Source organism: Rhinoderma darwinii, chromosome 1, assembly GCF_050947455.1.
Source record: "Rhinoderma darwinii isolate aRhiDar2 chromosome 1, aRhiDar2.hap1, whole genome shotgun sequence".
NCBI classification, from domain to species: Eukaryota; Metazoa; Chordata; class Amphibia; order Anura; family Rhinodermatidae; genus Rhinoderma; species Rhinoderma darwinii.
Genome location: NC_134687.1, coordinates 387,241,072 through 387,266,538, shown reverse-complemented (window position 1 = coordinate 387,266,538; position 25,467 = coordinate 387,241,072). Strand labels below are relative to the sequence as shown.

The 25,467-nt window shown below is 44.8% G+C and overlaps 2 protein-coding genes across 3 annotated transcripts in view; one reads left to right on the top strand and one right to left on the bottom strand.

The window, feature by feature from the left end:
* The window catches only part of FRMD3 (FERM domain containing 3), a 335,672-nt gene that overhangs the window by 56,902 nt on the left and 253,303 nt on the right, over positions 1-25,467 (top strand). The window lies entirely within an intron of this gene.
* Positions 1-25,467, bottom strand: part of IDNK (IDNK gluconokinase) — a 358,457-nt gene that overhangs the window by 134,465 nt on the left and 198,525 nt on the right. The gene's annotated exons all lie outside the window — the stretch shown is intronic.

Here is a 25,467-nt window from a genome sequence, read left to right as displayed (position 1 = left end):
CGTATAATACGTCCGTGCAACGCGCATGATTTTCACGCGCGTCACACGGACCTATGTTAGTCAATGGGGCCGTTCAGACTTTCAGTGATTTTCACGCAGCGTGAGTGCGCTGCGTAAAACTCACGACATGTCCTATATATGCCCGTTTTTCGCGCATCACGCACCCATTGAAGTCAATGGGTGCGTGAAAACTGCGCACACGGCACACTTCCGTGGGACGCGCGTGATTCGCGCTACAGTAGTCAAAACTATGAATGAAAACAGAAAAGCACCACGTGCTTTTCTGTTTACAAATATACAAACAGAGTGTCATAATGATGGCGGCTGCGTGAAAATCACGCAGCCACGCATCATATGCTGCTGACACACGGAGCTTTTATGGACCTTTTGCGCACGCAAAACGCTGCGTTTTTTGCGCACGTAAAACGCTGCGTTTTTTGCGCACGTAAAACGCACACGCTCGTGTGAATCCGGCCTTACTCTGTGTGGACAGGGAGACAGCACTCACAGGCTCACTGTGAGCCTTGGCAACATTTAAACAGCCTTTTACCGTTGACGCGGTTTTGTTGCGTTTGAAAATCGCATGTGGTCAACTGCATGCGTTTTTTGTCTCTGTAATGCTGCAGTTCTGCTGCGTATATAAAGGAAACAATTGATGGACATAGTTTTCCCCCGTGTTGAAGTTTGTTAGGCGCTGCCTGTATATAGTTCATTACAAGGCATTGCAGAACTGTTAGCAAAAACGCAAGCAGTTCAGCAACAACATTGGCAGCGCGGTCATTAACCGCATGCGGTCGGACATTATGAAGATGCGGTCAACCGCACAAAAAACACATTGTAATATAATAGCAGCAGTCTGTTCATAACAAACATTTCACCATTGACTTCTATTGAAAAATGACTCGCTGCAGTTTAAAAACGCAACATAAACGCAACGTGACCGCACCATGTGGCCTTACCCTTACATGAAAATACGGAATTTAATAATTAAAAACTGATTAAACGGACAAAACCTTCCACATATAAAGATAGTATTTTAGGACACAGCCACAATAAAATCATACATTTTAATAATGTAGAATTTTTTTTTTTATACATATAACCTTTTTTATTGCATTTGCCTTTTAGACTCCGATTGATATAAGCTAAATTGTTTTATCTACAATGTGAGAAAATCTTAGAGACAATATGAAAAAAGGTCCTTGACAATGGTATACTAATGTATCTAAAGAGAAAACAGAAACTAAACAGAAATCTATCAGAGAAAACAGGAGGCCAACTCCATATCAATAACCATTAAATGTACAAGAAGCATATACAGATGTGAAGGTTGGGCGTCCACATCATGTGCACAGAAACTGAGCAACAGAGAACGTATAAGAGGAGTTATGAGTTTAGTTGCACAACTGCCACCTCTTGCTTTAAAGAGCAGCATTCAGTATGCAACCCCTATTATATCCTGCTGTCCTTCAAGTAATCTGCAGTAAATAATTCTCAGTTGTCTTGACAACACACGATTCCTCGTTGTGGCCCTGATCGTTCTTAAAGAGAAACTATCATTACATTTAGAATAAAAAAATATTGAGCAGAATTATTTTGTACGTAATAACACTTAATAAAAATGTTCTGATTAAAGTATTTATACTATTTAAAATGATCAGCCTTCAATATGCCAAACTTATCTATGTGTCAAGTTATCCGGCCGAAGACTGGGTCAGCAGAAGGTGGGTATTCAAAGGGTTATTTCCATTCTTTAAAGTGATGGTATATCGCTAGGATATGCCATCACTTTATGACCGTGGGATTCTGACCTCTGGGGCCCCCAGAGACCCTGAGAGCGAAGGGGCTGTAGCGCTAATTTAGCCATATGACCCATTCTAAGGCCGGATTCACACAAGCGTGTGCGTTTTGCGTGCGCAAAAAATGCGGCGTTTTGCGCACGCAAAAGGTACATAACAGCTCCGTGTGTCAGCCGCGTATGATGCGTGGCTGCGTGATTTTTGCGCAGTCGCCATCATTATGACACTCTGTTTGTATGTTTGTAAACAGAAAAGCACGTGGTGCTTTTCTGTTTTCATTCATAGTTTTTACTGCTGTTGCGCGAATCACGCGCGTCACACGGAAGTTCTTCCGTGTGCTGTGCGTGATTTTCACGCACCCATTGACTTCAATGGGTGCGTGATGCGCGAGAAACGCACAAATATAGGACATGTCGTGAGTTTTACACAGCGAACACACGCTGGGTAAAAATCACTGACTGTTGCACGGACGTATATCACGTTCGTCTGAATAAGCCCTTAGGGTAAGTTCACACAGGGCAGATACGCTGCATAAAGGTACAAAGCATATCCGCCCTGGCGGCCGCAGGAAATTCCGTACGAAAATCCTCACCAAATTGTGGTGCAGTTTTTCGGCCAGAATGTCCGCTGCGGAAAACAGAACTATATTGTTAGTTCCCTTACTCTGCTTTGTGTCACAGTGCGGGGTGTGGACCCACTGGGCCGTACCGCGTAGCGGATAGGCAGCTGGCCAACCAGGTATAATACAATATCTACAGTATAGTCCAGAAAGGGTACCTGTGGCAATGTAGACAGTAGCAGTGATTCAGGCTTAAGATAAGGCTCCGGCAGCAGACAGACACCTGGTGGGTGTAACACAGCAGATGCAGCGGAAGACTCAGCTCGACTTCATCTCTAGACAGCACAGAGTCACGGTAGCATGGGATACAGGGTACAAGCAGCAGGAACGGGTAACACTGGGAACTGGAAAACACTAGAAGAACATTTCCAAGACAAACTTTAGGTATACAACAGCGCTCAGGCAATGACCAAGAGGGCAGAGCCCTTTTTATAGTCCAGCAGCATTCTGGACTGATTGCGCCCTGCGGGAAACAGTCCCTGAAGCAGGAAGTGAGTGCCGGCGTCTCCCTGGAGGGAGATGCCGCCGAGAACTCACATGTCCATGGCTGCGGCCGTCAGAGGGTACGTCAGAAGGACGGGCCGCGGCCATAGACGTTACACTTTGATAGACAAATGGGCATATTTTAAGATGACAATGCATTTTAAATCCCCTGGCACCATTGAATAAAATGGATTTTGGTTTTCAGTATGAGAGACTTAAAGGAAGTCTGTCATCAGTTTTGAGCTTCTCAAGCCGCTAATACCGCTAGTTAGCTATAGGGGAAAGCAGAAGAAACATACTTCTATTGCATATCTTAGTCTTTATATCAGTGCAAAAACATAGTTTTATTCTGCATCGTACTGTATGCAAATTAGGTTTCCAGGGTCCTTCAAACCAGAAGTGTCCCGCATCTTTAGTTCCAAACTCTCCCCTTCCCCTCTGCAATTGACTGACTGCTCTGGTTGTCTTCAGCGTCAAACCAGTAGAGCTGTCAGCCAACTTCAGAGGAGAGGGAAAGAGGAGGATCCGGATCTCAAGATGCCGGACACTGCCTGGTAGCTTACTAGCAGTGTTATAGCGGTTTGGGTGGCTCACTGCTGATGACAGACTCATTAAGAATACAGCCTATGTTGAACCAAATGACAAAGCGATTTATTTATTTTTTCGTTTTTTCTTCTCCACATTCTGAAAGCCATAACTTTTTTATTTTTCCATCAATGTAGCCATATAGGGCCTTTTTTTATGTAGGACAAGATGTATTTTTTTAATGGCACCTTTTTAGGATAAATGTATTGTAGAACTTTTAAAAGCTTTTTGGGGAGGGGGGTAGGAAAAGAGCATATCATCTTTATTATGTGGGTTGCTGTGATTACAGCGATATCAAATGAATATTTTTTTTAATGTTTTTGTACTTTTGACCAATAAAAACCCTTTTTTTTTTTTTTTTTTTTTTTTTGGGTGTTGCTGCTATAATTTTTCCTTCCACCAAATAAGCTCTTTGAGGTCTTGTTTTTTGAGGGACGAGTTGATTCATTGGTACCATTTTGGGTTGCAAACAATTTTTTTATCAATATTTATTTTGTTTTTTAAAAGGCGGGATAATAAAAAAACAGCTATTGTTTTTTATTTTTTTTACAGCGTTCACCATGTGGGATAAATTATGTGTTCATTTTGTAGTACAGGTTGTTATGAATGTACAGGTTGTTATGAGTTCTACAGTACTAAATATATATTGTTTTTTTATTTTGACACTTTTTTTTTTCAAAATAAAGGGTTTTGTACGGGAAAAAAAGCAGACGTTTAGGCTTTATTTTAACTTGTATTCAGATTTTTGATTTTCCCAAAACTTTTGTAACACTTGTTTTTTTATTCCCACTACTGGACATCTGACTTTCTGATCGCTTATATAATGCATTGCAGTACTGTATAAAACTGACAGGCAGCCCAGGGACACAGTTAATAGGCTGTTAGGCCATAGCAACCCATCAGCACCTTCTGATTGAGTCCACAGGACGCCGATGGGGTGACAGAAGGAGTCCACTTCCTTTGTCTAACCACTTAGATGCCGCAGTCAGCATTGATCTCACAGCCGACACCCACAAATGATGGCGCCCGCTCAGCTTCTGCGCCAATTCTGTTGTAATTGTACGTCATCTCATGCTAACTAACCGCAAGTTGCGTCAAACTATTACAGCGAAAGTTGGGAAGAGGTTAATACGTTTTTGTGATATTTGGTAAAGTCAGCAGATGCCACAAAACTTTGTTTTTTACCTAGGGATCACCGCTCAAATATTTCAGTGCACCATGCATTTCATTTCCATGTTTGTTTCTAGAAATCAATGAAAACTAGTCGAATTACCAGAAATATTGGTTCAAATATGAATGTTTTTTTTATGTATTTTTTTGCATGAAAACAGACCTCAAGATATTTAAAACTGTATGTTACCATTCAATTGTGGCTTTCTTTGTGGCGTTATTCTACAGTTCTTCAATATGTTGCTTAGTAGACAAAATAGATTTACGCTTGGAAAATAAACCCGTCTTGAAAAGGATAAGGATCTTACAAATTGCTGACATTGCAAGACATTTTTATTGATCATGTAGTGATCCAGGATATCCACCACCGTACTTTACAAAAACAGATTACACTATACTTTTAGGTCCAAGTGACATATGCTACATATAGCTTTTGGGCCACTGCTACTGATCATTGATCTTCAACATAGGATCACATGAGTTTTGAGATTTTGTCAGCTTATATTTTGGGAATATGCATACTGTAGATTGTAGAGTATGGATAATATAGTGAAACTATGTTCTGGATAACCGAAGGCTACACTAAGGCCTCATGCACACGACCGTAGTGGTGTGCACGGCCGTGATTTTAGTCTCGGACGGCCGCGGAGTGTCACATGGCCACATGCATTCATTTCTCTAAGGCCTCATGCACACAAACGTATTCCCCCCCCCCCCGTAAATACTGGCGTAAATACGGGTCCTTGGTCACACGTATTCGACCCGTATTGCACCAGTATTTACAGACCCGTGCCCGTAAATACGGGTCCGGTGTCACCAGTATTCCACCCGTATTTACGGGCACGTTTTCGCTGCAAAATTGCACTGCATTAATCGGCAGCCCCTTCGCTCTATCAGTGCAGGATAGAGAGAAGGGGAAGCCCTTTCCGAGCTAAAAGTAAAAGAAATTCATACTTACCCGGCCGTTGCCTTGGTGACGCGTCCCTCTCTTGACATCCAGCCCGACCTCCCTGGATGACGCAGCAGTCCATGTGACCGCTGGAGCCTGTGATTGGCCTGTGATTGGCTGCAGCGGTCACATGGGCTGAAACGTCATTCGGACTGGCCGGACTGGAGGAAGAAGCAGGTTGTTCTAGGTAAGTATGAACGTCTTTTTTTTTTTTTACAGGTTGATCTATATTGTGATTGGTAGTTTCTGTCCAGGGTGCTGAAACAGTTACTGCCGATCGTTTAACTCTTTCAGCACCCTGGACAGAGACTATTTACTGACGTCGCCTAGACCTAGCAACGCTCCCGTAATTACTGGTGCACACGTAGTCACCCGTAATTACAGGAGCAGCATAGACTTCTATGGGCTGCCCGTGCCGTAATTACGGCCTGAAATAGGACATGTTCTATATTTTTCAACGGCACGGGCACCTTCCCGTAAGCATATGGGGAGGTACCCGTGGCCAACAGAAGTCCATGGGCCCGTAAAAATGTGTCATAATTATGGCCCGTAATTACGGGCATTTTTACGTTCGTGTGCATGGGGCCTAAGCCTGGACCGCAAAACACGGCCATAATAAGACATGTCCTATCTTTTTGTGGTCCAAGCTCCTGGGAAATGCATGGGCCTATAGAAATAAATGGGACCGCAATTCACCCGCAGATTTGCGGGTGAATTGCGGCCGCAAAAACACATTCGTGTGCATGGGGCCAAAGGCCTAAGTTAATTTAAGTTAATTGACTATTTAAAGAGGCTCTGTCACCAGATTTTGCAGCCCCTATCTGCTATTGCAGCAGATAGGCGCTGCAATGTAGATTACAGTAACGTTTTTATTTTTTAAAAACGAGCATTTTTGGCCAAGTTATGACCATTTTCGTATTTATGCAAATGAGGCTTGCAAAAGTACAACTGGGCGTGTTGAAAAGTAAAAGTACAACTGGGCGTGTATTATGTGCGTACATCGGGGTGTGTTTACTACTATTACTAGCTGGGCGTTGTGTATAGAAGTGTCATCCACTTCTCTTCACAACGCCCAGCTTCTGGCAGTGCAGCACTGTGACGTCACTCACAGGTCCTGCATCGTGTCGGCACCAGAGGCTACACTTGATTCTGCAGCAACATCAGCATTTGCAGGTAAGTAGCTACATCGACTTACCTGCAAACGCCGATGCTGCTGCAGAATCATCTGTAGCCTCTGGTGCCGACACGATGCAGGACCTGTGAGTGACGTCACAGATCTGCACTGCCAGAAGCTGGGCGTTCTGAAGAGAAGTGGATGACACTTCTATACACAACGCCCAGCTAGTAAAAGTAGTAAACACGCCCCGATGTACGCACATAATACACTCCCAGTTGTACTTTTACTTTTCAACACGCCCAGTTGTACTTTTGCAAGCCTCATTTGCATAAATACGAAAATGGTCATAACTTGGCCAAAAATGCTCGTTTTTAAAACATAAAAACGTTACTGTAATCTACATTGCAGCGCCTATCTGCTGCAATAGCAGATAGGGGCTGCAAAATCTGGTGACAGAGCCTCTTTAAGTGTGTATTCTAATTCCATAGGCGTATCTCAATATTTGTATTTTTAAAGAAACAAAACCGGAAAGGGCAAATTTACTCAGCCTTTAGCAACAAGCATGTATTAGATGTTGGCGAGAAACCCACTAACTGTTTCCATGGCAACAAACTACTATCGTGCAACCAGTGATACATGACCAAAAACTATGCATTGGAATTCTAATACAAATTAACTCTATCTAGGGTGGCTAATATTAAGAGTGATGTGGCTACAACAAAACATATCATCTAAAATGCTGACCAATATACAGTGTGGTATAAAATATTGTCGCTCAGTTCATACATGGAATATTTTAATAATTTTTTAATAATTTTTTTTACGATGGTATTTATTGTAAAATAAAGTGGAATTTTTAATTGTATGGTGCTATTTACAGTGATGTACTAATATGTGTAGAATATTGATATTGTTGTGTATTTATGTATGTATGTATATTCATTCACGTCTATGTATATGGGATTTTTATGTGCGTGCTCCAGCTGTCCAGTGATAATGTCTCAACTACCTTGAGAGATACCCAGGTACTCGGGAGTACCGACTAATGTATTAACTATGCTTTCACTATTTATATGTTTTCCCGGGGTAGATTGTTTTAGTGCTATATACGGCACTCCTGGTCAGTACATGACCTTTATCCCGTGTTTGGGTTTCTGGCATAACTGCCAGGCTCTAAAATGGCCACTAACCCTTCCCTGTATAATGCCAGCCCCTCCCTTTAGTCTTTTTGCAGCGTGCATGCGCAGTTTGTAGTTTAAGTCCATGGCACAGTTTCCGACATCCGGATCAGTGCCGGTGCGCATGCGCCAAGCAGGTATGATGGCGTCCGCAGAGACGAATGTGGCTTCCGTCGTCCGTGCACATTGAGGCTGTATTCGCACGGAGTACTTTGGCGAGTTTTTTGACGCGGAAACCGCGTCGCAAGACTCGGCAAAAACGGCCCGAAAACGCCTCCCATTGATTTCAATGGGAGGCGTCGGCGTCTTTTTCCCGCGAGCAGTAAAACTGCCTCGCAGGAAGTGGAAGCGACATGCCCTATCCTCGGGCGCTTCCGCCTCTGACCTCCCATTGACTTCAATGGGAGGCAGAGAAAGCGTGTCTCGCGCTGTTTTTTGCCCGCGGCGCTCAATGGCCGCGGGCGAAGAGCGGCGCGAGAATTGCAGCGTAAATCGGCGTGCAGGGAGAGGAATATCTGCCTCGGACTTCCTAACAGAATTTTGAGGCGGATGTTCCTCCTGCAAAAGTGCCCTGTGTGAACATAGCCTAATGGTGCCTGCAGCATGGTAGGTGTAATTTGATCTGTGATTGCAGATCTCCATATGCTGTGAACACTGCTTAGTGTTTGGCTATTCGTGTAGTCCCCTCCCTCTGCATTTTATATTTAAAACAACCACTATCCCATCAGTCAGTACCCCTTGAGAAAGCTGACGGCGAAACGTGCGTTGGGGGCGGTCAGTGTGGAGTGTTCCTGCGTGCTTCCTATCATGCAGTCCATGGGTTTGTGCAATATCCTTTATTTATAAAGCATGGTCTTTGTTTTGGGTGCAACTTGGAGCTCTAGCTGTATACTCTTATATGCATGCACAATTGTGTGCTCTTCTGTCAGGTGCTAAATATATTTATGTGCTTCTGTTGTCCAAATACTTGATCTATATGATTATCTTTTCTATAGATATCTGCATTTGTTACCACATCACAGGATGTTTTTAGTATGGTAGCATATATATTGGATTATTCACGCAGCTCCTCCATACTCTCCTTTTTAACTGTGTGCTATATTGTTTTTATATTTTGATGGCCAATGTGTTATGTATATTTCAATAAAGTTTATTTTATATTGTCATGGTACATGACTTGTGCTATGTGTGTTTCATTTTCTGGATATACTAGTAGTCTTCACAGTCTGGTGTAGGTATTCATACATGGAATATACCTGCTATCAATATCCATTATTTCATGTTTGTTTGTTATGTGCAGTGAATTTTAATAAAGCAAAAGGTAAAGGGTTTGGTTTCTCAAAATATCAAGGTAGGGGTTAAATATTTATAATATTTAGTGCATAAATGTATTTTAGACCACAATTAGTTTTGTACCGTTGACAGTTTGGGTATGTTCACACGCTAGCTGGCTTTTACGGCTGAAATGACAGCCTGTTTTCAGAAGAAAACCGCTGCGTCGTTTCAGCCGTAAATGCTCCTCCTCGTAATATACGAGGCGTCTGTGACGCTCGTATATCTTGAGCTGCTCTTCATTGAGTTCAATGAAGAACGGCTCAAATTACGTTGCTAAGAAGTGCCCTGCACTTCGCCGAGGCAGTCAATTTACGCGTCGTCGTTTGACAGCTGTCAAACGACGACGCGTAAATTACAGGTCGTCTGCACAATACGTCGGCAAACCCATTCAAATGAATGGGCAGATGTTTGCCGACGTATTGTAGCCCTATTTTCCCACGTAAAACGAGGCATAGGTCGTGTGAACCCAGCCTTTGTCTTTCAAGTTGCACAAGTTTTCTGTTTTATTTCTGTGCAGAAAAGTAGCGGTGAATGACGGCTCGTGCAGCCCGTAATAGTTCAGGAGCTAAGATGCTGTCTTTGGCGTGTTCCAGGTTGGCGTGATTTTACACACTGACACTGTCCAATCAGTGCTCACAATAACAGACTGTGTAGTAGGGACACACTTTGTTGCCAAGGGACACCCAGTACAATGCAGAGTTCTAAGATCAACCCTGTCGCCTACAAGCTTCGGCTGCCTCCTACCCTCATGATCCCAAACTCCTTCCATGTCTCCGTCCTGAAGCCAGTGGTTCTGAACCGCTATACCAAGACTCCTAGCCCTGCGGTTGCCTTCAGCGGCCCTTCAGACACCTTCGAGGTTAAGGAGATCTTGGACACCAAGAGGGTACTAGGAAGAACATTTTATTTGGTGGATTGGAAGGGGTTTGGTCCTGAAGAGAGGTCCTGGGAGCTAGAGGAGAACCTCAATACTCCTACCCTTCTGAAGAAGTTTCTCTCCCGCTCTGGCCACAAGAGGAGGGGGTGTAAGAGGGGAGATACTGTCATGTCCATGGCCGCGGGCTGTCAGGCTCACTCACCTCTTGATGGCCGCAGCCATGGGTCTGCGAGCGCTGCCCCAAGTCTCCTCAGGAGACGCTAGCGCTCACTTCTGCTTACCTTGGCCGGGTACCGTAGGGTGCGCGCGCACGCTCGTGCCTGCTCTTAAAGGGCCAGCGCGCATCGGAGTTTAATATCAAAATTAGCCCATGAGTACCCTGGACTATAAGGAGGGCCCAGCCCCTTCCTCCCATGCCTGAGCGTTGTTGTCGTACCCTAAGTTTGTCTAGCAAATGGTCTCTTAGTGTTTTTGCAGTTCCCAGTGTTCCCCATTCCTGTATCCCGTGCTACCTGGTTAAGTGCCGTGCTGTGCTGTATTCCACGCCTGTCCTGCTACACCACGCCTGACGTCTACCTGCTGCCTAAGTCCCAGCCGAGCCTGTCATTGCTACTGTCCGAGCTGCCACAGGTACACTATATACTGTGACCTGCGTCCTGTTGGCCAGCTGTCATACCGTCAAGGCGGTACGGCCCATTGGGTCCATGCACCAAACGTGACACAATTTCTAATGACCAAATCATCCTCTTTAATAAGAGATGACCTGAAAGACAACTGAGCAAAATCTTTTACTTCAGATGATTTTGCTTCGGCCCACCTTTGTGAATATAACTCACTAGGGTGTGTCTTGCCTGCCAAGCCCACAGGCCATCTGCTTATCACTTTGTTTGCCCCAGACCTGGTGATAATGCAGCAGACCTGTTGACAGTATCCGACTCCCAGTCTTCTTCCAAGTGGGTTGAGAGACATACCTCAGGGGATCGGTTAGGTGTGACAAACACGCGCAGCAATGTTTTCCTGATGAGCAGAGTATTCAGAAGGGGGGCACTCTCTGTTAACCCTTATAAAGATGCCATCATGTGGTGTGCCTGTAAAGCGGGTTTTACACTGGGCAATTATGGGGCAGACATGCGTTCATAGAAGGCTCGTTGCCGATATTTGCCCTGTGTAAACAGGGCAGCGATCAGCAAATGAACGAGCAAACGCTCGTTCATCTGCTGATCGTATCGTTTTATAAAACTGAAATATTATCGTTGTCGGCAGCACATCTCCCTGTGTAAATAGGAAGGAGCGCTGCCGACATGATAATAATGTTTGGGGACCAGTGATCGGAGTAACGAGCGCTTGTCCCCATACATAGCTCCTTGTTACGTGAGCAATAGAGCGCCGATCAATGAGCCTACGGAAGTGTGCATGAGGCCTAAGGCTGGGGCTAGACCTAGACTCTTTTTGGTAGTGAGCGATAAATCGCTGTCTATAGGAATGAATAAGGGTCTATTCACACAGTGCAATTGAGGTGCGGTTAAAATCGCATGGGAAAAATGCAACCGAAAACCGCATTCCTTTTCACCACGAGTTGGTGCATTTTTCCATGCGGTTGCGTTTTTAGTGCAACTGCATTCTAACCGCACCGCAACGTGTGAATGAATCCTTAGGGTATGTTCACACGAGGGCGTCCGTTACGGCTGAAATTACGGGGATGTTTCAGCCTGAAAACATAACCGTAATTTCAGCCGTACCGGCATGTGCAGGCGCTTGAACGCCGCGTCAATTACGGGCGTAATTAGCGCTGCTATTCATTGGAGTCAATGAATAACGGCTCTAATTACGGCCAAAGAAGTGACAGGTCACTTCTTTGACGCGGGCGTCTATTTACGCGCCGTCTTTTGACAGCGGCGCGTAAATATACGCCTCGTGTGAACAGACAAACGTCTGCCCATTGCTTTCAATGGGCAGATGTTTGTCAGCGCTATTTTCGGGCGTAATTCGGGGCAAAAACGCCCGATTTACGTCCGTAAATAGGCCGTGTGAACATACCCTTAGGCTAAAGCAATTTGTTTCACTACAAAAAAAAATCGCTGTGATAAATGGCTGTCCATAGGAATGCATTGAGTGACTTGAAAATCTCTTCAAAATCAAAATCACTCCAGTCAAAAGATTTGTTTTATTGTTTGTTTTTTTTGCGTCATGCTGGGATTTCAGAGCTACACACACGTCTGGAGCGATTTTGAAGAGATTTTCAAGCTACATAATGCATTCCTATGGACGGAGATTTATCACAGCGATTTTTTTTGTAGTGAGACTATTAGGGTATGTTCACACGGCCTATTTACGGACGTAATTCTGGCTTTTTTGCCCCGAATTACGTCTGAAAATAGCGCCTCAATAGCGCTGACAAACATCTGCCCATTGAAAGCAATGGGCAGACGTTTGTCTGTTCACACGAGGCGTATATTTACGCGCCGCTGTCAAATGACGGCGCGTAAATAGACGCCCGTGTCAAAGAAGTGACCTGTCACTTCTTTGGCCGTAATTGGAGCCGTTATTCATTGACTCCAATGAATAGCAGCGCTAATTACGGCCGTAATTGACGCGGCGTTCAAGCGCCTGCACATGCCGGTACGGCTGAAATTACGGGGATGTTTTCAGGCTGAAACATCCCCGTAATTTCAGCCGTTACGGACCCCCGCCGTGTGAACATACCCTTAGGTCTATCCTAATTCATTCCTAGGGACAGCGATTAATCGCTCACTACAAAACAAAAGTCTAAGTCTAGCCCAGTCTAAAGCCACATGCACACTAAGCATATAATGTGCGGATTTTCCATGCAGATATTAATACGGCAAATCCACAGTGTAAGGCCTTATTCACACGGACATGTCCGTTTTGCGCGCGCAAAAGGTCCGAGTGGCATCAGCATATGGTGAAAATCACGCAGCCGGCATCATTATGACACTCTGGTTTTATATTTACAAACAGAAAAGCACGTGGTGCTTTTTGGTTTTCATCCATTTATTTTACTACTGTAGCGCGCATCAGTGCTTCTGACTTCAATAGGTGCGTGCTGCGCGAAACACGGCCAAATATAGGACATGTCGTGAGTTTTATGCAGCGCACATACGCTGCATGAAATTCACTGACAGTCTGAACGGCCCATTCATTAACATAGGTCCGTGCCACGCGTGTGAAAATCACGCACGCAGCACGGACGTATTATACGTTTGTGTGAATAAGGCCTAAGACAGTAGCATAGTAGGTTCAGCTGTCATGTGGCGTAGTTGCAGAGTAAACGTTCGCCGTGGAAATACAATGCAAGTACAGCAGGTGAGCGCACCCTAAGTGAGATTTCAAGTAATCTCATCCATATGTTGCAGAATATCTCCGCACGTAAATTGACTTGCGGTGCAGATTTTAAAATCTGCAGCATGTCAATTTATCTTGCGTCTCTGACAAGTTTATTTAAAAAAATCACCAAAATCTGCAGCATAAAATCTGCGGCTATTTTGGCTTAAAAAAAACCTCAATATTAAGTGCCGATTGTACCTGCGGAATTTCCTGCATTTATCTGCGGTTATGATTAAATACCGCCACGTGTGCATATAGCTTTTTGTAATATACGATCATCAGTTTTGTAGATGCGTTATCAGTGCTGGCTCGTGATTACAATGATCCATGAGTTCTGTTTGTAACACTTGTTGGGGCAGATTTTAAGATTTAGGCAGAATAAACTTAGACAAGGCATTAAAAATGCGCCAATTTATCAAAGGGATGCATGCTTTATGAATTGGTGCATCTTGCTAGACATGTGAGACACTTTCCTCTTCTTTATACCACCTCATGGTTAGCTTAGTTTACGCCAGTTTTTTGCAGCAAAATATTTGCACAAGTCGGTTATTTAAGCCACACCCCTTGTTGGACGAGGCGCAAGAAGTTTGAAAAACAGTTAATAAATATAGCACACGGCATGTGGAGCAGAATTATGGCTCAATTTGAATAGTTAGGGCGCGCTCACATGTGGCATACTTGCATTGTATTTCCGCAATGCAAGAACAGAGAAATCTGTCTGCATTGCAGAATATTTTTTCTATAGGCTTACATTGTAGTTTTTCGCAGTGTATTTGTATACTGCGGAAATACAATGAAAATAAACCACGTGTGAACACACCCTTAATCTGCCCCATTGTTTGTAGTCTGTCCCTAGTGTGTGAATTTTTTTTGTGAGACAAAAATACTGTTCGTTTTTATTTTTATTCCTACTTAAGCCATCAATGTTTTTTAGATTGCTTTTAATAGGGAGTGCACTGAGGCAGGTTTCAGAGACAGCCCAGATGGTCAGCTTAAGATCCTCTTTTCCTTTAGCTGCTTGCCATCTGCCAAATCAAAATACATTTAGCTTGTAAATGTTTCTAGATAAAGCTTTTCCCTTTTCCTAAAGACTTTCTTATTCATTTTGCTGTATTTGCTGTGTTAGTAATTGCCTCTGGTCTGGTGTACTTCAGTGAACGGTACATTAAGGGTATGTTCACGCGGGCTATTTTCAGCCGTTTTTCGGGCCGTAAACATCCCGAAAAACGGCTGGAAAAACGGCCGCGTAAAAAAACGCCCGCAAAAAAGAAGTGCATGTCACTTCTTGAGCCGTTTTTGGAGCCGTTTTTCATTGACTCTATAGAAAAACAGCTCCTAAAATGGCCGTGAAAAAAGCGAGTTGCTAAAAAAATTGCTGAAAATCAGGAGCTGTTTTCCCTTGAAAACAGCTCCATATTTTCAGAGGTTTTTGGTTAAGCTTGTGAACATACCCTTACGGTTCTATTTATAATGGAAGCCACAGCGCAGTGCCGTTTACACGACGCATACAAGTGGCGCCCCATGGAATTACAATAGGATCCGTTGGGTTCCACTGAGGTGTCCATCACTCTGAAAGCAAAAATACTGGTGCATGCAGAACCATTTTTCCCGTTATATTTGACGGAATGTCCGACAAAGGCTCTTAACAGCCTCCAATGCAGATGTGAACATAGCCTTATTTGCGTAGGAAGCCTTTTTTAGGGCCTTTCATAATCTGTTGAGTTTATCATCTTCACTTGGAATGGGTTTAATTATGAAATGTAATGGTTGTAGTGAAAGAAGCTGGGCTGGAACAATGAGAAATAAAAACACGCCCAGTTGGTCATTAAGAAACGAATTAGCATAAATCTAAAATTGCTCATAACTTGCTCAAAAATGATCGTTTTTCAAAATAAAAAACACTGCTGTTATCTACATTACAGAATTTTATTCCACATCATGTCAATTGTATTTGCGTAAATGCTGCTTATTTGTTGCAGGATTTCCCTATTGAATTAAATTAGGAGGTAAAACCTGCAACAAATAGCAGTAGTGTTTTTTGCAGCGTAATCGCAGCAATTCCACCGCAAAAAACGCAACTCAGAAAAAAAAAATATTACCCAGAAGTCTGTTTCTTCCTCCAAGCCAGCCTCCTGGGATGATGTTTCCTCCCATGTGACCACCGCTTCAGCCAATCACAGGCTGCTGAGGTCTCCTGGGGTGAAATGTCTTCCCCGTAGGCCACACACAAGAAAATTGTGACAGAACACTGTGAAAACCAATGTCAACTGTAAAGGATCTGCCAGGCACTACGTCTGGGTATACTCCCAGGATTAATCAGTCGACACCTGAGGCCAGACCTCTGAGACTGACACCTGCTCCCACCAATCAGGGTGGCAGGCTCAGGAGTGGGAGAGCCTATCGCGGCCTGGTCAGTCAGAGTTAGCTCCGCCCCCTGTCCATTTATACCTGCCGTTTTCTCTTCCTCCTTGCTTGTTATTCTTCTTGGATTCCTGGCCCCACTGCTGCCTTGCTCCAGCCTGCTTCTGCCGTGCTTCTGCCTTGCTTCAGTTCCGCTTATCCTGCTTCGCTTTGCCCCTGGCTTGCTTCTGCTCCGTGCTCCCGTTTGTATACTCCACTACTTCCTGATCCTGACTGGCTCATTCACCGCTCCGTTTCCTCGCGGCGTTCCGTGGGCTACTGTATTCCCTTGCGTGTTCCCTGTTTGTACTCCCTTGCGCTTAGACAGCGTAGGGACCGCCGCCAAGTTGTACCCCGTCGCCTAGGGCGGGTCGTTGCAAGTAGGCAGGGACAGGGCGGTGGGTAGATTAGGGCTCACTTGTTCCCTTCACCTCCTTCCTGCCATTACATAATAACAAGCCCTTACCTAGTCTACCATTTCTTCTACGCTGACGCTATCATGGACCCCCTTGAGACCCTGACCCAGCAGATGCAGGGCCTCTCCCTACAGGTCCAGGCCCTGGCTCAGAGGGTCAATCAGTCTGACGCTGCCTTTGTAGTACCCCTCACCTCACCTTTAGAACCCAACCTCAAGTTACCTGACCGGTTCTCAGGGGACCGTAAGACTTTTCTCTCCTTCCGGGAGAGTTGCAGACTTTATTTCCGCCTAAGACCTCACTCCTCAGGTTCCGAGAACCAGCGGGTGGGTATCATTATATCCCGACTCCAGGAAGGGCCCCAAGAGTGGGCCTTCTCCTTGGCTCCTGACGCCCCTGAACTTTCCTCCGTTGATCGGTTTTTCTCTGCCCTCGGTCTCATTTACGACGAGACTGACAGGACTGCCTTAGCCGAGAGTCAGCTGGTGACCTTACGTCAGGGTAGGAGACCTGTCGAGGAATACTGTTCTGACTTTAGAAATTGGTGCGTAGCTTCTCGGTGGAATGACCCTGCCCTAAGGTGCCAGTTTAGGTTAGGCTTATCTAACGCCCTGAAGGATCTGCTTGTTAGCTACCCCTCTTCTGACTCCCTAGACCAGGTTATGGCCTTAGCAGTACGACTTGACCGACGTCTCAGGGAACGACAGCTTGAACGTTTCAGTGTTTTCCCCTCTGACTTCCCTGCAATTCCCCCCGAGGTCCCGTCTCCTCGTTCTTCCACGGAAGACTCGGAGGTACCTATGCAACTCGGGGCCTCCGTGTCCCCTCGACAACGTAGAGAATTCCGCAGGAAGAATGGTCTCTGCTTCTATTGTGGGGATGACAAGCATCAACTGAACACCTGTCCCAGGCGCAAGAATAAGCAGCCGGAAAACTTCCGCGCCTAAGTGATCATCGGGGAGGTCACTTGGGCGCACAGGTATTTCCCGTTAATACTAAACGCAATAAGATTTTGCTTCCCTTTCAGGTCTCGTTTGCTGGCCGGTCTGCCACTGGCAGTGCCTTCGTGGATTCGGGCTCATCTGCTAATATCATGTCTGTGGAATTTGCTATGTCTCTAAAAATGCCTTTTATTGATTTACCTTATCCTATCCCGGTAGTGGGTATCGACTCCACTCCTCCTTGCTAATGGTTATTTTACTCAGCATACTCCTGTTTTTGAACTCCGTGTTGGCTCCATGCATTTGGAGCAGTGCTCTGTACTGGTGATGCAGGGATTATCGTCCGATCTGGTATTAGGTCTTCCCTGGTTGCAGCTGCATAATCCCACGTTTGATTGGAATACTGGGGATCTCACCAAATGGGGTAGTGCGTGCCAGATGTCATGTCTTTCGGTTAACTCTATTTCTCCCCGGGAGGAGGTAAACACGCTTCCTGAGTTTGTTCAGGACTTCGCTGATGTGTTTTCTAAGGAGGCCTCCGAGGTGTTGCCCCCTCATAGAGATTACGATTGCGCCATCGATTTGGTGCCTGGTGCCAAGCTTCCTAAGGGGAGGATATTTAATATTTCATGTCCTGAACGTAAAGCTATGAGGGAGTATATCCAAGAATGCCTGGTCAAGGGTTTCATTCGCCCCTCGACTTCTCCTGTAGGTGCTGGCTTCTTCTTCGTGGGGAAGAAGGATGGTGGTCTTAGGCCGTGCATTGATTATCGGAACTTGAATAAGGTCACAGTAAGGAACCAGTATCCCCTTCCTTTGATTCCGGATCTTTTTAATCAGGTTCAGGGGGCCCAATGGTTCTCTAAGTTCGATCTACGGGGGGCATATAACCTTATCCGCATCAAAGAGGGGGATGAGTGGAAAACTGCGTTCAACACGCCCGAAGGTCATTTCGAATACCTAGTCATGCCCTTTGGGTTGTGTAATGCCCCTGCCGTCTTCCAGAATTTTATTAATGAAATTCTGAGAGATTACCTGGGTAATTTTCTTGTAGTGTACCTTGATGACATACTGGTGTTTTTCAAGGACTGGTCCTCGCACGTGGAGCATGTCAGGAAGGTCCTCCAGGTCCTTCGGGAAAGTAATCTGTTTGCGAAGACCGAAAAATGTGTGTTTGGGGTACAGGAGATACCATTTTTAGGTCAAATCCTCACTCCTCATGAATTCCGCATAACCCTGCCAAGGTTCAGGCTGTGGCGGAATGGGTCCAACCTGCCTCCCTGAAGGCGCTACAGTGTTTTTTGGGGTTCGCTAACTATTACAGGAGATTTATTGCCAACTTCTCGGTCGTCGCTAAGCCTCTTACGGACCTCACTCGCAAGGGTGCTGATGTCCTCCATTGGTCCCCTGAGGCCGTCCAGGCTTTTGAGACCCTCAAGAAGTGCTTTATCTCGGCCCCTGTGCTGGTTCAGCCCAACCAAAGGGAGCCATTTATTGTGGAGGTTGACGCGTCCGAGGTGGGAGTGGGGGCCGTCTTGTCCCAGGGTACCAGCTCCCTCACCCATCTCCGCCCCTGTGCTTACTTCTCTAGGAAGTTTTCGCCCACGGAGTGTAACTATGATATTGGCAACCGCGAACTTTTAGCCATTAAATGGGCTTTTGAAGAGTGGCGTCACTTCTTGGAGGGGGCCAGACACCAGGTAACGGTCCTTACTGACCACAAGAATCTGGTTTTCCTAGAATCTGCCCGGAGGCTTAATCCTAGACAAGCTCGTTGGGCACTATTCTTTACCAGATTAAATTTCTTGGTTACCTATAGGGCTGGGTCCAAAAATATTAAGGCTGATGCACTGTCACGTAGTTTCATGGCTAATCCTCCTTCTGAGAAGGATCCTGCTTGTATTTTACCCCCTGGTATAATTGTTTCTGCCACTGATTCTGACTTAGCCTCTGACATCGCGGCTGATCAAGGTTCAGCTCCCGGGAACCTCGGTGTATCCATATAAATGGCCCACCCTATACTTACAATTAGGGTTGCAAGATGCATCGAAACTTCGATACTGTTTCGATACCGTACACCCACAAACGGTTCAATACCGTTAATGCATGTATTTCGATACTAAACTGTGCGGCCACACATCTTAGTATTGTAACACTTGAATGTTGTTAGACCGGGGCTGTGGCTGTTTAATACAGCCATTGCCCCTTTCCCGAGTCCTGACAAGTGTGCGCGCGCAGTCAGCATGATGTGATGCGACCATCGCTGCACTAATGATTGCTGACACTGAAGACAGAACATGGTGCGCGCACTGCAAAACACCCCCATGTTCTGTCTTCTCATAAGTGCAGTGCCGGTCGCATCACCTCATGCTGATCGCGCGTGTGCACTTGTTGTCAGGAGCGGGACAATGGCTGTATTACACAGCCCTGCTCTAACGGCGGAGATCAGAGAAACCTCTAATCTCCGCCGCTATTCCCTTGAATGCTGTGATCAAAGCTGACCGCATCATTCAAGGGGTAAATGAGAAGTGGGGATACCCTTTGGATTGCGTCACAGGGAATCCCTGTGACGCGATTGAGGGACATATACCATATATCGGCAGACAGCCCAGGGTCCAGTGATGGACACATGGGCTGTCTGACCATATTTACTGTTAGGGTATGCTCACACGCAGTGTTTTCAGACGTAATTCGGGTGTTTTACGCCTCAAATTATGCCTGAAAAAACACCCCTAATACGCCTACAAACATCTGCCCATTGCTTTCAATGGAAATTACGATGTTGTGTTCCCACGAGCCTTTATTTTACGCGTCGCTGTCAAAATATGGCGCGTAAAATGACAGCTCGTCAAAAGAAGTGCAGGACACTTCTTGGTACGTTTTTGGAGGCGTTTTTCATTGACTCCATTGAAAAACAGCTCCAAAAACGGCCGTAAAAAACGCAGCGAAAAACGAGAGTTGTTAAAAAGAACGTCTGAAAATCAAGAGCTGTTTTTGCCTGAAAATAGCTCCGTATTTTCAGACGTTTCTGGTCACTGCGTGTGAACATACCCTTAGGGCATACTGAGGTATGCCCTAACAACTGCCTGTGTACTATCAGTACACCGGATAATGTACTGGCATATAGATATATGCCAGTACATTTAAGTTTAAAAGTAAAAAAATAATAATGTAATGTTAAATTAAAAAAAAATACGAACATTTCTTACAATAAACATTAAAACAAGTCAATACATAAAATATACACATATTTGGTATCGTCGCGACCGTAATAACAAATTTATAGTTATTTATGATGTTTACGCTGTTATAAAATGAAATAAAAACGGCTTTCTTTCACTTATTAATGTGAGGCACGAGGTGTTATGAATTCTGAACCTCCATGTGCCTCACATTATTAGTAATTAACCCAATCATGTACTTCACACATTAACCCAATGTTGTCTATTAAGACTGAGTAACATGATGGGGTTAATTACTATTAATGTGAGGCACATGGAGGTTCAAAATTCATAATACCTCGTGCCTCTCATTAATAAGTGAAAGAAAGCAGTTTTTATTTTATAACAAAATGGAAGAATTTTTTTTATTATTATTGTTGGCAAAGTATCGTTTTGGTATCGAGTATCGCAATGCTACACGAAGCATCGGTATCGAAGTCCAAATTCTGGTATCGGGACAACCCTACTTACAATAGGAAGGTTCTTAGTGCACATTTTGATCAAATTGTGTGAGCCCATCTGCCACAACAAGGCGACCTAGTAGGGCTGGCTAAATGCTGCAGTTTTCCGCAGCGGACGTTCCGGGCGAAAAACTGCACCACAGTTTGGTGCGGTTTTTCACCCGGAATTCCCTACAGCCACCGGGGAGAATACGCAGTGTAACTTTACGTATCTGCCCTGTGAGAACTCAGCCTAAGGCCAGATTCACACGAGCATGCTCGGTCTGTGATATACGGACCGTTTGTCTGCATATTTCCTGGACCGAACACACTTCAGGGAGCCGAGCTCCTAGCATCATAGTTCTCTATGATGCCAGGAATCTCTGCCTCACTGCGGGAAAACTGTCCCGTACGGTAATGTTTTCAGTATGGGACAGTTTTTCCGCAGCGAGGCAGAGACACCTAGCGTCATAGATAACTATGATGCTAGGAGCCCGGCTCCCTGAAGTGTGTTCGGTCCGGGAAATATTGCCAACATACGGTCCATATATCACAGACCGAAAATGCTCGTGTGAATCCGGCCTAAGAAAGGGGCATTGTTTTAATCTTTGCTATGTTGCGAATCGATTCACACTGGACGGAAATGTGGCAGATTGTGGTTTGCTGCGGATTAAATTTGAACAAATCTTATCTGCTGAATATTTGCCAGACGGATATCAGAACATGCTGCAGATTTTTAAATTCTGTTCTGCGGATTTCACAATTTTCAATATAGGAGTGAAATCCACAGCGTGTAACACTTACAGATTTTGCTGCCGAAACGCTGCAGATACACTGCAGAAAATTCGCAGCATTTCCGTCCCATGTGAATCCAGCGTTAGGCAATATCTGCATGTGTCACGTGCAGATTTTGCTGCAAATTTCACTTTTTCTATGTTGAAATCCACAGTAAACATCCAGAACAGAATGAGCATGCAGCATGCTCTGATTTCTGTCTGATGTTAAGCAGTATGTGGATGACATTTGTTCAAGTCTTATCCACAAGGCTGGATCTGTAATCCGCTGCAGATTTTCTGCATGGAAAATCCACAACATTTCCGTCCCATGTAAAGTCTGTACCTCCTCATATAACATCAGTCTGACTGTATAGTTTGAATCCCCTATAACTGCAGTCTGACTGCATAGTCTGGATCTCCTCCAATAACAGCAGTCTGACATTATATGAGTTTAACTATACAAACAGTCTGACTGTATAGTCTGGACCTCCTCCTGTAACAGCAGTCTGACTGTATAGTCTGGACCTCCACCTATAACAGCAGTCTGACTGTATAGTCTGGACCTCCTCCTATAACAGCAGTCTGACTGTATAGTCTGGACCTCCTCCTATAACAGCAGTCTGACTGTATAGTCTGGACCTCCTCCTATAACAGCAGTCTGACTGAATAGTCTGGACCTCCTCCTGTAACAGTAGTCTGACTGAATAGTCCGGACCTCCTCCTGTAACAGTAGTCTGACTGTATAGTCTGGACCTCCTCCTATAACAGCAGTCTGACTGAATAGTCTGGACCTCCTCCTATAACAGCAGTCTGTATAGTCTGGACCTCCTCCTGTAACAGCAGTCTGACTGTATAGTCTGGACCTCCTCCTGTAACAGCAGTCTGACTGTATAGTCTGGACCTCCTCCTGTAACAGCAGTCTGACTGTATAGTCTGGACCTCCTCCTGTAACAGCAGTCTGACTGAATAGTCTGGACCTCCTCCTGTAACAGCAGTCTGACTGAATAGTCTGGACCTCCTCCTATAATAGTCGGATTGTATAGTTTGTACCTCCTCCTATAACAGCAGTCGAGTTGTATAGTCTAGACCTCCTCCTATAACAGCAGTCTGACTGTATAGTCTGGACCTCCTCCTATAACAGCAGTCGAGTTGTATAGTCTAGACCGCCCATTATAACAGCAGTCTAGCTGTCTGGAATTCTGCTTATAAGAGCAGTCTGACTGAATAGTTTTGAGTGTCCCTATTACCATGGTTTGATTATTTAGTGTTTACACTTTGGATAGGAATTTCTTTCTTATGGTATGTTTACATGAGTCGTTATTTGTGCCGGTTTTTCCCCGAAATCGCGATAATCGCCGAACTGCATCATTTTTTTCAAAACCATTGCGTTTTTCACACTAATACATACCTTCACCATTGGCATTATTTGCAGTCTCATTATTCCAGTAGAGCCCCCACCAAGGCCTCCCCACAATCCCTTCATGTTGTTCTCAGCCCATTTGAATGAAGTCATATGGTGGCTTCTAGTAAATGTTTGCTAATTCATTAACATATATTTTGGAGGATTTATATAAATTCTTTCATTGTGGTCGTTTAATCTTTATATTTGTTCCATTATATTGTGTTATGATTTTATATATTTCTGAAATGCTTCCATGTATTGATGATCCTTCCATTGCGTTGTAATGTTTGGGAATTACATGGAACATTATTATGCCCAATCATTACTTGTTTTCTTAAATTAAAAAATAGTCCTACTTATTTCACAGATCTCCTTTTTTTTTTTTAAGTAATTGAAATGGACACTAAATATTCACCATTTTTTTGTAAACCTCCAGACGACAAATCTCATGTATTTCTATGGAGAAGGGACTATGCAGGGGTGGCCACTTTTCACTGACAGTTGACAGCATTTGTTCTTGCTCTCCTAGTGTATGGATAACCACCAATCAGACTTTCATGACATCTTATTCACACATTGCAGACAAACAGTGTTCTTTGCCACGATTTTCACAAGAAAACGTGGCATAAACCCTAATGCTAGGTTCACACGACCTATTTTCAGGCGTAAACGAGGCTTATTATGCCTCGTATTACGTCTGAAAATAGGGCTACAATACGTCGGCAAACATCTGCCCATTCATTTGAATGGGTTTGCCGACGTACTGTGCAGACAACCTGTCATTTATGCGTCGTCGTTTGACAGCTGTCAAACGACGACGCGTAAAAATACAGCCTCGTCAAAAGAAGTGCAGGACACTTCTTTCAGACGTAATTTGAGCCGTTCTTCATTGAACTCAATGAAGCACAGCTCAAAATTTACGGCTGTCAGAGAAGCCTCGCAAAATGCGAGGAGGAGCTTTTACGTCCGAAACGAGGCAGCTGTTTTCTCCTGAAAACAGTCTGTCTTTTCAGACGTAAAAGCCTGCTACTGTGTGCACATACCCTTAGGGCACGTTCAGACATGGTGTATTTGCTTTGGATTTGTAGTGTGGATTCCGCAGTGCTAATTCACAACAATTGACAGTACAATACAAGTGGATGGGTTTTTCAAAACAAAAATCTGCACTGAAAGCAAAGCATGCTGCGGATTTTCAAATTCGCAGCATGCACAGTCTGTCGCGGCGAAGCACTGGATATTCAGTGTAGCATCTGGACTTGCTTTGTTAGTACTGAAATGTATAGGTGCTTTCAATTGTAGCAGGGGCGTAGCTAAAGGCTCATGGGCCCAGGTGCAAGAATTCAGCTTGGGGCCCCCCCTCCCCAACACCACCACCATCATCATCAGACCCCTGCGTGCACCTATGCCCAGACGCCTTGCCCAACAGCCCCCATAGTATAACTACCCCACACAGTATAATGCCCCATAACTACCCCATACAGTATAATGCCCCCATAACAGCCCCATACCGTATAATGCCCCATAACGTATAATGCCCCCCCATAACAGCCCCATAACGTATAATGCTCCCCATACAGTATAATGCCCCCCATCTTATTAGCCCCCATATAGTATAATGCCAATATGTGCATAATAGAAAAATAGCATAATTACTTACCTATCCCCGTTCCCACGTCGGGTGGAGGATCCTTCGCCTCCTCCGGTGTGTACTATGAGTGACTCGGCGCAGACAGGTGCGATGATGTCGCTACATGCCGCCAGCCTACGTCGAGCCGCTCAGGGCACAGGGAATGCTGGATCAAGGAGATGTCAGCTCTTTGCTCCAGGATTGAATGGAACCGGGACCTCGGTGAGTGACTCGCAACCTCCCGGAGGTCTTCACACGAACCCCCAGGGGGACGCGACTCACAGTGTAGGGATGTCACGATACCAAAATTTGGACTTCGATACCGATACTTCATTTACTTTGTGAACAGTAATAAAAAAAAACCTTCTTTAGTTTTCTAATGTGAGGCGCGAGGTGTGATGCTGAATTTTGAATGTGCCTCACATTAATAGTAATTAACCCCATCATTTTTCTCAGTCATAATGGGTTAATGTGTGAGGTACATGATGGGGTTAATCACTATTAGGCCGGGTTTACACGAGTGTGCGCGTTTTGCGTGCGCAAAAGGCACTTAACAGCTCTGTGTGTTATCAGCGTATGATGCGTGGCTGCGAGATTTCCGCGCAGCCGCCATTATGACACTCTGTTTGGATGTTTGTAAACAGAAAAGCACGTGGTGCTTTTCTGTTTTCATTCATCCTTTACAGTGCTGTAGCGCGAATCACGCTTGTCCCACGGAAGTGCTTCCGTGTGAAATGCGTGGTTTTCACGCACCCATTGACTTCAATGGGTGCGTGATGCGCGAACA